Consider the following 14864-nt stretch of genomic DNA (forward strand, 5'->3'; position numbering starts at 1 on the left):
GTAGGGAAGCTTAATATTCAAGCTTATGGCCCTAGTATTGATATGCAATTCATGGTAATGTTAAATTCTTAAAGTAAAAGTGGCATTCTCCTTTATCTATCATTTTCATCATTTTACTTAAATTTTTAACAACACCATGAAATGACTCAAGATGTTTGAGAGTAGTTCCAACCTCATTGGATTTCATAAGCAGAAAGTAGAATTTTAGATCTCACTCAAAATCCAACAGACTTATCAGTTTTTCAGGATTTCAGGATTGGGGGGATTGCAATGTTTCCATTGGATTTTGTCATGTACTAGGGTATGGGACTCGTATTTAATCAAGAGCACCAAGCCCTCTATGTACCTTCATGTTAGTGGCATTGGTTGTCGAACTTCTCTATCATGACCCTACTAAAAATGTACCCATCACTCAAACAAAATCTTGACTTGACATGCTACATTTTTTCTATCTTATCTTAATTGCTTAGAGGGTGATATTAATGACAAAGATCTCATGATAAGCAATGATTTTGATGATATGTAGCTATTTGTTGTAGCATGATTTTTTTGGATGCTAAAGGCCATATAGAGCCTATTTGTTGATGTATTTTTAGTTCACAAATGGATTACACTCAATGCTATTTTGGTTATGTGCACCCTTACATGCTATATAAATGAGAACTTTTAACTTTTGGACGTGGTTGATGAAGATTATAACTTCTAGATGATTGATATTATATGGTGTAATCCATATTTTTATGTTTTTTATATCTAATTCATCATTCTACATGCATCAAAATATATAAAAATATATATTATATAAAAATTCGCTCCCGATTCACTGCCAAACTGGGAGCTTTTGAAAATTTCCTTCCTCACTCCCGCTTTCGTTCCTGCTTCCAAGTAATCTTGTTCCCAAGGGTCCTGAACTCCAAGGGTAAGATGTATGATGGGGCATCCGCAGGAGAAGGTGAACCACTCATCCTGCTCATATGCCATAGGAGAAGGTGAACCACTCATCCTATGCATATATCATCAACTATAGGGGAAGATGAACCACTCACCCTATTCTCTCATACATCATCATGGGGTATCACAAGGGAAGGTGAACCACTCACCCTATGGTCCCACATAGCTCCAAGAAGTACCCCAAGCCACCAGGAGCTCCTAGAGCTCAATGTCCAACTCAAGCAGGACCCTCATAGAAGGGTCCTTCCACAACTCCAAGTCTCTCTCGAAAGGTTAAGAACTTAACCTTCCCCAAGGGTTTTATGAGGATGTCAGCAACCTGCTCATCAATCCTGATGTGTTGGAGCCTTATTGCTCCCCATTGTACCATATCCCGAATAAAGTGGTCCCTGATATCAATGTGCTTGGAGCGGTTGTGGAACACGGGATTCTCTAAAAAGTGAATCCCACTCTAGTTATTGCAATAGATAACGGTGGTATCCAGCACGTGCCCAAATAGCTCACTGAAGAGTTTCCTCAAACAAACAGCTCCACAACAGGCCATACTAGCTGCAATATATTTGGCCTCGGCGATGCTTAGAGCAACCAATTTCTGCTTCCTGCTCAACTAAGAAATCGAAGTAGATCCCAATGAGAAGCATCATCCTAACGTACTCTTTCTATCCACCACATTGCCAGCCCAGTCAACATCAGAATATCTATGTAGCCTCAAATTCTCGGCGGTGTACCTCAGTCCACAGTTGATAGTGCCACGAAGATATCTCAAGAGATTCATTGCAGCAACCCAATGTATGTGATGAGGTTCAAACATAAATTGACTCTCGTCGAGAGTTCACCAAGAACATCAGGGCCCCCACAAGTTGTCTATATTCAAAAGGGTTTGCCAATTAGGGCCCAACAACACTTCCACAGAGCTTCCTAAAGTTGAGTTCCATCGGAATAGACACAGAGTTGCATTCCACCATCCCACGTCTCTCTAGCAGCTTCACAATGTATTTTTCTTAAGAAAGGAAAATCTCGTTTGCCTTTTGCCAAACCTCCAGGCTTAGGAAGTAATGCATCAGTCTTAGGTCCTTCATCTCGAACTCGGAAGTCAACTCCCTCTTGTATTAATAAATGAGAGGGTCTGCACCAATCAAAAAGAGATCATCAACATAAAGGACCAAAATAGGTGGCATGTCCTTTTCAACCTTGAAGTATAGGTTTGGAATCTGGATCAGCATAGCTCCTTGTAAACCCCATCTTCATAAGATATCTATCAATTCTCTCATACCAAGCCCTAGGGGCTTGCTACAACCCATTGAGGGATTTCTTCAACCTGCATACATGTGTCCTTCGATCTTGTACTTCAAACCCCTGAGGTTGTTCCGAATAAACTTGCTCCTTAAGGGAGTCGTGCAAGAAAGTAGTCTTGAAGTCCATTTGACGTGGGCTCCATCCTCGATTGGCAGCGAGAGAAATTATAGATCGGATATTGGTGTATCAATCAACTAGTGCAAATATTTCATCAAAGTCCACTTCTTCCTTCTGAGAGAAGCCACGAGCAACAAACCTAGCCTTGCATTTTTCAGCACTTCCATCAGCGCCATGTTTAATTTTGTACAACCATTTTGAGGTGACCAAGAACTTATCCTTAGGTTTAAGCACCACGCCCCAGACATCATTCTTCATGATTGACTCATATTCTTCATTCATGGCATCCTTCCATATTTGGTGCTTTATGGCTTCTTCGAACGTGCAAGGTTCAGCGTGAACAATAGTACTCATGGCAGCCAAGTACCCTTGATACCTGTTCGGCTTCTTATTTTCGCGAAATGTCCCTCTTGGAACAATATGTTCTTTAGCATCTTCGAGAGTATCTTTGAGCCATAGAGGTCTTTTCCTTGAGGTAGAGGGATCACCTGGAGGTGGATCAATAGGATCCATTGGACCATCAACATCGGGCATAGGCTCATCCATCGGAGGTTCATCTTGTTTTTCGGCAACATCATCATCGTCCTTCCTGGGGATACGGAGATCCATGGCTCTCCCAAGGAAAGTGTGTTCATCAAAGGTGACATATCGACTTACTTCTATATCTCTTTGACTAGGTACATAGATTCTATATGCCTTTGAATTTTCACTGTAGCCGATGAATATACCTTTTTTCCCAGAAGCTTCCAATTTATTCCTTTTCTCTTTAGGCACATGAAAATATACCAGACAACCAAAGATTCTAAAATGAGAAACATTATCAGAGAAGACTTCCTCAGATGTCTTGAAATCCAAAGCTTGATGTGGGCTCCTACTTTGAACATATACGACAGTGTTTGCAGCTTCTCCCCATAAGAACTTTGGTAGATCTTGAATCATAGATCATGGCACGGGTGGCTTTCATAATTGTTCAATTCTTCCTTTCAACGACGCCATTTTTCTCAAGATTGTATAGAACAGTTGTCTCCCTCTTAATGCCATCCTCTCTGCAAATTCATATTTGGTTCCATTGTTGGTCCTCAATGTCTTGATCTTCTTCCCTGTGATATTTTCCACCAACACCTTGAAATAACGAAACCATTTGAACACTTCATCCTTCCTCTTCAAGAAATATATCCAAGTTTTTCGTGAGTAGTCATCCACAAAGATAGATAACATGAGTATCCTCCTAATGACATTATGGGCAAAATACTAGACAGGTCAGAATGGACCAATTGAAGAATATCAATAGTCTTGCTTTCACTAGAAGGGAATGGTCCCTTTGTATGTTTCCCAGCTACACAACCCTAACAAACACCTTCATGGTTCATGTTAAACTCGGGCATACCTGTGACCATCTTCCTTACCCCAGGTAAGGATTTGTAATGTAAGTGGGATCTTCGGTGCCATAATTCACATTGAAGAGAAGTATCACTTGCCAAAGCTCCCAAAGGACTTCCACCAACTTGATAGAGAGCATTAACCCTAAATCCAAGAGTAAATGCATCTTTAGGGTTTCTATGCCAAATACGTACCTTTCCATCAATGAATGCTACCTTGAAGCCTTTATCTTCCATCACAAAAATAGACACCAAGTTCTTCTTCAAATCGAGCATATGCAATACTTCTTGTAGATGTATGGTTTGACCTTGATTCAAGTGAAGAGTGATAGTACCTATCCCTTTCACAAGGTAGGTGGTATTATCTCCAAGTATAATCTTTAGATTAGTTTTCTTTTCAATCAAATTTGAGACAGCATCCTTGTATCCAGTGAAGTGCCTTGAGGCTACACTGTCAATCAACCAATGATCCAAATTATCTGGAGGAGAGGCAGTAGATAAAGCGAAAATAAGATAAAACTCATCTTGTTTTTCTACAACACTACTTTCATCATACCTAGAATTTCTTGTCCTCTTGGGAGGTCAACCATTTTCATTTCGAGCAACCAGAACATTCCTATTTCCTTTGTTGTTCCTTTGATTTTCATTTCCTTTGAAATTGTTGTTGTTGTTGTCGTCATTCCTTGGAGGATTCTTCTTGTGAGGACACTCTCTAAATCGTGGTCGAACCTTCCTTTTCTTCCTTCTTTGAATCCCTTCTTAGAACCTTGAACCTGTCTCCTTGGACCAGCATTATTCTTCTTTTTGCATGAGCGGAGAGGGTAGTAGGCTCATTTCCATTGTTCGATTTATCTCTCTCCATCATTCTTGTTTCCTCTTGAGTGCATCTAGCCAATAACTCATCGAAACCAGGTATCCTGTCATTGTTGAAAATGGTGGTGATAAATACATCTCATTGTCTTGAATGACCTCCAAGTGTAATGAGAGGGAGCTCCCTGTCAGAAATAACTTCTCCAATAAATAGCAAGGCATTCTTGATTTGAGTTATTCTCATGAACTAGGACTGGATAGACTCCCCTTTATTCATCTCAATATCCTTCAACTTGTTTTTGAAAAAGAAGATTTGATTTGCATCATTCACTTTGAACATCCCAACCAACTTACCATATATTTCCTTAGAAGTTCCCAAATCATAAATATAGACAACCAAATGCTTTTGAATGGAGTCAATCAAAATTTTCTTTGCTTTGACCTCACATTTTCTATATTTTGTCTTAGCAGCAGCCAGTGCATTTGAAGGAGGCTCCACCACTTTTCCCTGCACATAGTCCAATACTTCATGCTCCTCCAAAGTCAAGTCCAAAGTTGTCATCCATGCATAATAGTCAAATTTGTCATTGAGCTTGTCCTCAGTCTTGAAGTAAGATGTAGAGGCCATGGAGACTTGTCCAATAATCTTTGTCCAACAAATCTCTTAGTGATTGCTTTTCTCTCTTGCTTGGGCTTTGTCTTCACCTAGGCTCTGATACCATGTTAATTTTAGATAACAATGGTATGTTCTATGCTTGCAACAATTACTTCAATGTCCTTTTATTAGCCCAATGACAATTTCCACTTAATTTTCAATAGCAATCACGTTGACAGTAGCTATAGATAGAACATAAACAATAGATGTAGAAGATAGGCCAAGACAAGGAAACACCAGAATTTGGCTAATGCTAGGGAAAAACCCCAAGATGGGGAAACCCTTGATCAATTTTTCTTATTATAAATATCAAATGTTCAACAGAGAGAGAGTACAATAATACAAAGTCAAACTCAAGATTGATTTGCCAATAGATGACCAATACCACTGTCCAAAATCGCCCTGTTAAATATGCAACACTACTCTCAGCCAACAGCAGTCAAAGCCTAGTCGAAACCTTCCAAAACAATTTGATCAAATGAGAGAGGAACTTGGCCTCTCTTGTTGGTCAAAATCATGACAAAGCAATCAAATCTGTAGTCAAACTCAGTCAACTTGAAGTCAACCCTGTGGTCAAATAGGGCTACAATCAACGCAAGTCAAATTACCCAGATATTCTCGGTTTCTATGCCAAATAGTACGGCCTACCCAAATAAAAAGATGCCCAAAAGATTGAACTGAAATTCTGCCCAAAAAGTCAAAGTCAATGCTGGTCAAAGTTGCAGGCAGCTTTAGATTTTCAGCCCCCTGAAATTTGTCCTCCTTTCTACCACACATGTGAAAAGAACAACTGCCCAATGAGGTGTATGAACCAATCAAATGAGGAGAGAGAAGAATGTGTGAGTTGATGAGGTGCCAAATGAGGTGGGAGGTCTCTCTTATTTATATGAATCGATGAGGGTCAAAAGACATGTTTGTTGGGCTTCATGAGCCTACATGATGATGTGGTCGACCTTGACAATTTGCACATGTGTGGGCTTCACTTCAAAACATATTTCTCCTTGTCCAAATTTAGTGATCTTTAGGTCAATTTGGTCCTCTCGAAAAGCAGAGTTCAATGCAATAAATATCTCCATCAAATGAGTTGTCCAAGGTGGAATTTGGCCCTAGTTGCCAACTTTAACATTTCAATAGTTCCAAGAAGCAGAGTGTATAAGTTTGGTCAAAAAAAATTCAATCATTATCATTATTGTAATCCCAAATTCTAATTTTGTATTGTAAAAATGATTCTAGTATGATTATTAAGCCATGTAACAACACCTAGGTAAGTCTATGATTCTTCTCAAAGGGTTTCACTCTAGAGAGTTTTTTAACCTCCCCAATTACTTGTGTTTCTAAACACGAATAATTGGCAGAGTTTTTCTCCCAGATATACCCCAAAGCTAGGGTGGAACTCATTGACAAGGTCTTAGGTGAGTCCTAGTGTTATCAAGTCTATGTATTTTTATCATACTAGATCATGTGTCTTGAGTTGCAAAATTTGGTTGAGTCTTAAGGGGTCTGTGTCTATGTGTAAAATTCTCTTTCTAAGGGTTGAGTATTGTAAAATATTGATGCAAAAGTGTGTCTAGAAATAGTTTTGGTGAATGGTTCGTCATAATTAAAACACCATTACCAAATACTTTTTAGATCCACTTGTAGGGTGGAAAATTATTATGACTCCGCTCTTGAATCTATTAATTAAATTTCTAGCCACAAAAAAAAAAATAGCCAGAAACTATCAGAAAATAAAATGAAAGGAAAAATTCACTGCCCTCCAAGTGCAAAAATCATCAAAAAATTATTGAGGCCAGTTTTCAAAGGAAAAAATTTGAGTCAAAATAAAAAGCCTCATTTCCAAGACAGAAGGGCCCAGTCCAAAAATTCGTTGGACCCAGAAGATTATTTTCTCTAGCAAATCGAAATTTTTGGACCAAGAATTTAAATATTTTGCACAAGTAACGATAACTCTATTTTTTAAGATTCTCTAGTGGTCCAAAAGTCAAAGTTTGATCCCTCCAGCATAGTAAACAAAGAAGATCAAATTATTTTGGAGATTTGTGCCAGCTAATCAAGGGATTGAAATTTTTTCACAAGGATCAAGCCATGGATCGAGCTACTAGCCGTTATTTTCCACTTGGAGGGGTTGATCTCTCTCATTATTTATATAAGGAAGCATTTTGCTCCTCATTTGATATGATAATTTGATGTACTGAGCTAAGTTTTATTGGAAAATTTATTTTGATAATAAAGCATAATGTTGATTTGGGGTAGCATCGGATGTGCTCTAGCCACAAAAATTGGTGGAGAGACTAAAGCACAAGAGATCTCCAATATCCAGAAAGAGTTTGGGCAGATTTTAAACAGTTTGGAAAATATTAAAATAATTAATATTTTTAATGGAGTCCCTAACTCTAAACTTAGGGAAATTAAAATATTAATGTGAATTAATATAAAATTGTGTTAGAATGGTCCAAAAGTCATGGATCAAGCCAAATCTAATCTTAGCCATTGATTAGGGACTTAATCTCGGTCGTTGATTTGTCAACAAGAAAAGTATTAGAGGAGGCTTGAGGGTCACTTGGAGAACACACCAAGAGATCAAGATTTCGACTTTTTGGGGTTTGTTGAGAAAGTTGAGAGAGTGATCAGAGTTGCAGTTGAGGGGCAGTGAATACAGAAGCAGAGAGGCAGAGATAACAATGAGAGGATTAGTGCAGTAGCCGGAGAGAGGGACGCAGAAGTAGCCAAGGGTTCACGCAGAGCCAGCCAGGAGCTATGCAGTGCCTCAGAGGACCAACATGGGTGACGCAGAGGGCTAGAGGATTGACACAGTGCCTCCAGAGGCTGACGCATTGCAAACCAGAGTGACGTTGGGCTAACGCTGGGCCAGAGAGAGGTTGGCGCAATCCCTAGAGGCTGACGCTAGGGTTTCGTGGGGCAAATTGGAGCTGTGGAGCTGTCGGAGTGTTTATCCGAAGTTTTAGCCAGAATATCTGCTTCCAAGTATAGAGGTACTACTGCTGAGATTTTTCTCTGTTGGGTGAGCCAGTTTTGGCACCGAGATTGTATTTTGAAACTGCTTAATAAATCAAACCCTCAGATAGTTGCACCAGTTTTCCTGCATTGGGTTTTTCCGAGGATATTAGTCCAAAAACAATGGTGCTACTTGTGTGCTTATTTCTATTTCCTTCAGTTGATGATTTGTAATGTGTTGAACATGCATTTGTATTTATTTCCAGTATTTACATGGTAAATAACTTGTTAATTAACATAACAAGTAGGTAGGAATAAATCAGTAAAGTGCATGAAGGGTTTCTAACATGTCAGACTTAGAAATTCCAACACATAAGTCTTTGGGGTTTCAATTCAAGGTGTCTCTCTCTCGATGATTTATGATATGTGCTAAATAATTTTAATGCTCTAATGGTGCAATATTTAATATTGTTGTGTCAATAACTAGTGGTTGATCATCTATTAGCACAAGTATCTTGCTTTAGGTGTTAGGTCCTAGAAAAGCATTTTCTGCTCACTCAATCTAGCAGGTATCACTGGATCTTGAGGGTTTGAAGTGTGTATCTAAACCCCTTTTGAAATTAACAATTTATCTTTCAAAGTGTGTAGATATCTTTAAGATATTCAACCCTTGGGCAACCCCCAAGTACATAGACTTTGAGGAGATCTCCATCTTGTTTGGCTTCTCAACTTGATCTAACGATTTGTGGTGCAGGGTTTTAGCCAGTACATTAAAATAAAATTATTCCATTGCTTATTTTCAAAATCTACTTGAGTTGTAAATGATTGATTTACTAATTAGAGCTTGAATTTTTAGATATTGTAAATAATTTGTAAATAAATTTTCTAACCCTTGTATTTTATTTTTCACTTTGTAAATAATTATTTTGGGTTTTTATTTTGAGATTTTTCTAGATCTTGTGGATTGGCTCTATTTATCTAGCTTGCAAGTGTCAAGGATCAAAGTTTCAAGGACAAATCTGAAGTTAGAGGATCCTAACCCTCACCTAGCCTAGACAGCTAGGGTTTGGGCAATTTTCAGCTTAGTAGGAGTCGTCCAGCCCAAAGGAGGAGAGCGTTCAGCCAAGGAGGGTGGATCTAGGGTCTAGAGACCCTGATCTACAAGACCCAAGTCATCAAATTGCAACGCCTTCCCTTCTTGAGGGAGCCGCTAGCCCTAGAGGGCTTGAATCACTGCAGAATCAGCATTTCTTGCCAGAGATTTATCATCTAAGGGTTTTGTAGGGAAATTTCTTGGATTTAATCACATTCTTGTGGCTAATACTTGATTTGGTGACTCATTGAAGGTAGTCACAGGGGTTTTCAACCTCATTAGGCTTGGCCGCAAGGCTAATAGGCCTTTCCTGGCCTAGTTGCAGCCTTGAGAGGGCCTAATAACCAATGCTGCGAAAATCGTTATCGGGAGTAAATCGGCTAAGGGAAAAAATCGTAAAAAATCTTAAAATACAAAAATATTCATTTTTTTCAATTTTTTTTATATCTAAAGCATCTACAACATAAAATAAATACATTGACACATAAATATGATAAAAAAACTAATATATAAGATGTGTAATATCATTTCTAGTGCTACATCACTCATAACAGTGAATCATGTCCTAAATAGTAAGTCCTGACTCCTGAGCCCCAACTCAGCACCAAAATATCAACAAAAAATTTAATAATGTATATCATATTATGAGTCATAATGTCATATACAATGAAATGAACCAAATTGAAATAACTAATACTACTAATTTCCTCTGCCCCTCTTGCGAGAAAATGCCATAGCTTTCCCTTTCCCTCTAGATATAGATGTCGGTGGAGTTGGCAGTGGACTTTGTTGTGCTCTAGACGCTGAAGAACTACGAGCTACAAAAGGTAGACCACGTCCTCTACTGGTGGCAGGGGTAGCCTTGCTAGGTGGTGTCACCTCCTCCTCCTGTTGCTCCTCCTCCTCCCCCCCTCTACGCCTTCCACTACCTCATGCTCTAACCAATCATCAACAGACTCTATGAGAGGCCTCTCGGCCTCAACCCTCCATGCAGCAGTGGTGTCAATCCCATCCAATGAGATGGCCTCCATATCAGGTATCCTCTCAAGTTGCTTCACCCACAATCGAAGATTGTAGTAGATGTAGACCATGTCATTAAGTCGTTGGGTCTCCAACCTGTACAAAGATCATAAAATAATAATTATAAAAAAAAAATATTTAATAAATTCAAAACTTTAATTGGAAATTTAGAATATTTTAAGTTTTAAGTTTAACCTGTTGCGCTTCTTGTTGTGTATTTTTTCAAATACACTCCAGTTGCGCTCGCATCCTGAGGAGCTACATGTTTGGCTGAGGATTCGAATGGCAAGCTTTCGCAGATGGGGTACTCTAGCACCATAGCGAGTCCACCATGCATCTACAACAAAAATACAAATAAGATAAACATAAGAAAAAAAATGAAATTTGAAAGTTGAAGCAAAGTATGAAGTTATGAACTTGAAGAGACAATGAAATTTGAAAATACTTGGCATTGTAGTGTTCCTATCAATTACAGCCATCTCAAAGCCAATGTGCCACCTACCATCCTATATATCTCCATTTCTTTGGAGATTTCTGCACGTTCTGCTGGAGATCGCACCATCCTCTGAACACAGGTTAAGAATCCATCCATGATCTTAGCATCAAATAAGAACCCACATGGGTAAGAAAATGCAGGGTTCAAGTAGATCCCTGCAGCATGAATGGGACGATGGAGTGTGTTGTTCCATCGTTCATCAATCACTTCCCATAGGAGGAGTTGTTTCTGAAACCCATCATCTCCCTTATCATCATAGTAGGCCCGAATGGATTCTTTGGCCCTGTCCATGGCCTCATACAAATAGCCCATTGCAGGCTTCTCATCATCAACTAATCGAAGAACCTTTACCAAAGGTTCAGTAACAGTGCACACCTTTTTGCACTCCCGCCCAGATGTCTTCCTGGTATGAAACTAATCTGCATATGGCCTCTCCCTCTGGTTTGTGACTCATTGTCAAAGCACGCCACTCCTCTGAAAGAAACATTCTCTTCACATCCCACATAGAATCCAAGAGGGATTGAAGAGATATGAAACTGGTGGCAAACTGTGTAATGGCGGGGCGCACCAACTCCTTGTTGTTGGTGAATTTTCTCATCAAGCTAAGCACAGATGCATGATTATATATAAATTTTGTAATGCTTTTTTACGAGTCAACAATATCTTTGACAAAGAAAAATTTTCCTATGACCTCCAACATCAAATCAATACAATGTGCAGCACAAGGTGTTCAAAATAAAGTAGGATGCCTCTCCATAAGCATCTTGCCTGCAGCAACATAATTTGCAACATTGCCCATTATGACTTGGACAACATGTTCTACACCCACCTCCAAAATAAACACATCTAGCAAATCACATAATAATTTTGCATCTTTGATATGTGAAAAAGCATCAATAGGTTTCATAAACATTGTCCCCTTCGGACAACTAACCAAGAAATTTATAAGGGTTCTCCCCTTTTGGTCAGTCCAACCATCTGACATCACAATGCATCATGTTTGTGCCCATGATGCCCTAAACTCCTCCAATCTTTTGGTGCAATCAATCTTTTCCTCTTAAAGAATGCGGCCTCTAAAGTCATCATAAGAAGGGATTTTGTACCCTAAACCAACAGTTGCAGTAACATCAACAGCAGGCTGGAAAAATGGATTATTCCTTACAACGCTGAAAGGAATATCACTCCAAAGGAGAAACTTGCCCAACTTGTTAGCTTGTTCTTTCTCATTTTTTTTAAGCATTGAAGTGATAGATGGTTGTGAACCAGGTGTGGTTCTAGGAACAAAAAATGATGAGGCAGCTACAAGGTTGATTGTAAACATTGATGCTGAACTAGAACCAGTGCCACTTCCATATTCACCTCCTAACACCTTCCCTGCTAGTTGCTTCTTCAGTTCTGCTTTGAGCACTCTCTCTTGCTCTAATTCTTCCAATGATCTCATAACTCTTCGGATGATTTCTGCATTTGTATTGTTGCAAGGCCCTACATCATGTCTAGGGATTTGTGCAAAGTGATACTTCAATCTATAAACCCCCCCTGACATATGCTGCCCATACAACTTGCAAAACAAGTTCAATCTATCAAACCCTCCATCAGATTCACCATATTTCCACAGAGGGTCAAATTTCCTTGGCATGTTTGTAATTGGTTGAACTCGAGTTTTAATGTAAGAAGAAGTTTGAACTTTGAAGTTGAACCTATGGCACAATAAGAATTGCAAGTTACAAAAATTAAAGAAACAATTACATACATGACACAACACATTGAATTTTTGACAAACAAACAAAAAAACCTCAACTGAATCCAAAATTAACTCTCTCCACTTTATGCAACAAAAATGAAAAAAAAAACACCATCAAATCCACTAAAAAATCTTTGATAAACAATGGGTTATAGAAACCCAAGCAAAAACAAGAAAAAAACCAAAACAAAATGGCCAAATTTGGTGCCCATACCTGGAAACCACGGTTTGCCGGAGAAATTTGATCCAAAGACGAAGTTCTCTTGCTTGGGATGCTAAAATCTCCAGGCTTCCTCCTCTGCCCTACTAGACACCTTCCAGGGTCCCTCTCCTCCTCAGCACTCAATCCACGTCGCTGTCTATTCAAAATGACAAAAAAAATCATGTTTTCCCTTATAAAACGTAATGTTGGCCACCCCTGCAATAACTTCCCACCGAATCGCCATTATTTTGAAATTATCACGCTTTTTTTAAGTTATCGCGATAATTTCACCGATGTTTTGGAAGAAAAAAAAACCGCGTAGTAATCGGGCGAGTTTATCTGGAATTTGAAAAACTCGTGATTTTTTCATGTTATCGCGATTTTCACAACACTGCTAATAACCCTATCCGCAGCGCTTGAAAATCACTTCATAACTCATTTTGGCACTAACTCTTTGCATTTGCAAGCTTAATCACAAGTTTTGCTAGGATTTGAAGTGGTTTCTCATTGAATATTTGTCATTGATCCATAAGGGTTTGAGTTTTCTTGGCTAATTATTGGTTTTCCAGGGCTACAATCCATTTTGAAGAAGTTTTATGGGCTAAATCTAGACTTCAGGCCTAGCCACAGGCCTAGGAGGCCCTTTTTCACTTAGCCGCAAGGGATTTTTAGGGCTTCTAGCCCTAGCCACAACCCCTAAAGGGCCTCTACGCCTTGGTCACTTGCATTTGGAAGCCTATTTTGCTAACATCCTGTGATTGCAGGTGTCCTTGAAGGGTTTCATCACTTGTTTGGGTCTCAAAGTCAATTTTGGAGGGCCTATACTTGACATATCAGCCTCCTAAGCCTAGCTGAGGGCCTAAGAGGCCTCATTTGCCCTAGACGTGAGGGTTTGAGGGGTTGTGTTTGGGGTACAAATTATTGCATCTTCGAAGCCAAAATAGTCTCTTTGGTGTCTCAACTTGGCACACTTGACATTGGGAATAGGCCACAAGGCCTCAAGGGTTTGCTCTCTCCCTATCCTCACTTTTTCCTTGACTGTCATAAAGATATTCAGATCTGAAGCATTCATAACAGTGGCATAATCACCTAATAATCTAATCAATATAAGCTTAAGACACCTAAGGAACATCACATATTAATCTTCTAAGGCTAAATCATCGTTCTAGTATTTATGTTCTCTTGTGTTGGTGACTATCTTAAGGTCTGACATAAGTTTTCAGAGGTCTGATATAAAATTTGCAGTGACATAATCTCTTTGAAAGAAGTCCTAAATTTGATCCTAATAAGCCTAAGAGACTAAAGGAATATTGCTTTCTTAACTAAAGGCTCAATTATTGTTGATTTAAGCTAATTTGCAAGTGATTTTGGGACTGTCCTCATAATAATAAGTGGGCTAATCCAATTGGCATAAGCATCTATTGAAGTCTGATGCATCTTCTAAGTTCTAAATGATAAGAATATTCGTTAAATGATTGCATTAGCTTCTCTTGGATATTGAGGATAAAGCTAGTACCTTGCATACTAGCTCTTACATCACTCATTTTGCATTCCCGCATCTTTGCATAAGCATCTTAATAGTAGTTAGTTGCATTTCTTAATTGCATATCATTGTTAGCAATCTCATCTCTTCTTGTGCTTATCTCTATTGGTGCTGCTTGTTTTTTTGTGCTTAATGGAACATGGCAAATCTCTATTGTTTCTAACTGGCTCATAATATAAGTGACAAGAAGATATCGCTTTCATCAGTGTGCTCTAAGTTGCTTTTGGTCCTAATTGCTAATAAACATAAGCATATGAAAGCTATAATAAGATTCTAATAAGCACCTTGGATAATTGATATTGTTATTCTTGTTTCATTGGGATAATCTCTAAAGTTCTTCATCCACTGCTATCGTCATCTTATGATTTTGAATTGATAAGTGATATTTGTAAGCATGTTGATTACAAGTGATTTGATATTGTCATCTTGGAGCATATTTGTAAATCTCATTGAAGCAATCTTAACATCACTTGCATTTTCATTTTAAGTTAGAAGTGCATATTTAAAATTTACCTCTAAGCATAAGCTTGGTTGTAAGAGAGATAGGACCACCTTCTTCACCCAATTTGAGAATTCTATGCCCTCATTCGCGGTTAACACAGGTGA

General features: G+C 38.7%; 1 protein-coding gene across 2 annotated transcripts in view; it reads right to left on the reverse strand.

The window, feature by feature from the left end:
- LOC149160214 (syntaxin-71-like) overlaps nt 1-14864 on the reverse strand; it is a 347967-nt gene that overhangs the window by 178922 nt on the left and 154181 nt on the right. The gene's annotated exons all lie outside the window — the stretch shown is intronic.

Source organism: Pinus tabuliformis, chromosome 5_2, assembly GCF_031772625.1.
Source record: "Pinus tabuliformis cultivar Carrire ecotype Pingquan chromosome 5_2, CPIR1, whole genome shotgun sequence".
Lineage (NCBI taxonomy): Eukaryota > Viridiplantae > Streptophyta > Pinopsida > Pinales > Pinaceae > Pinus > Pinus tabuliformis.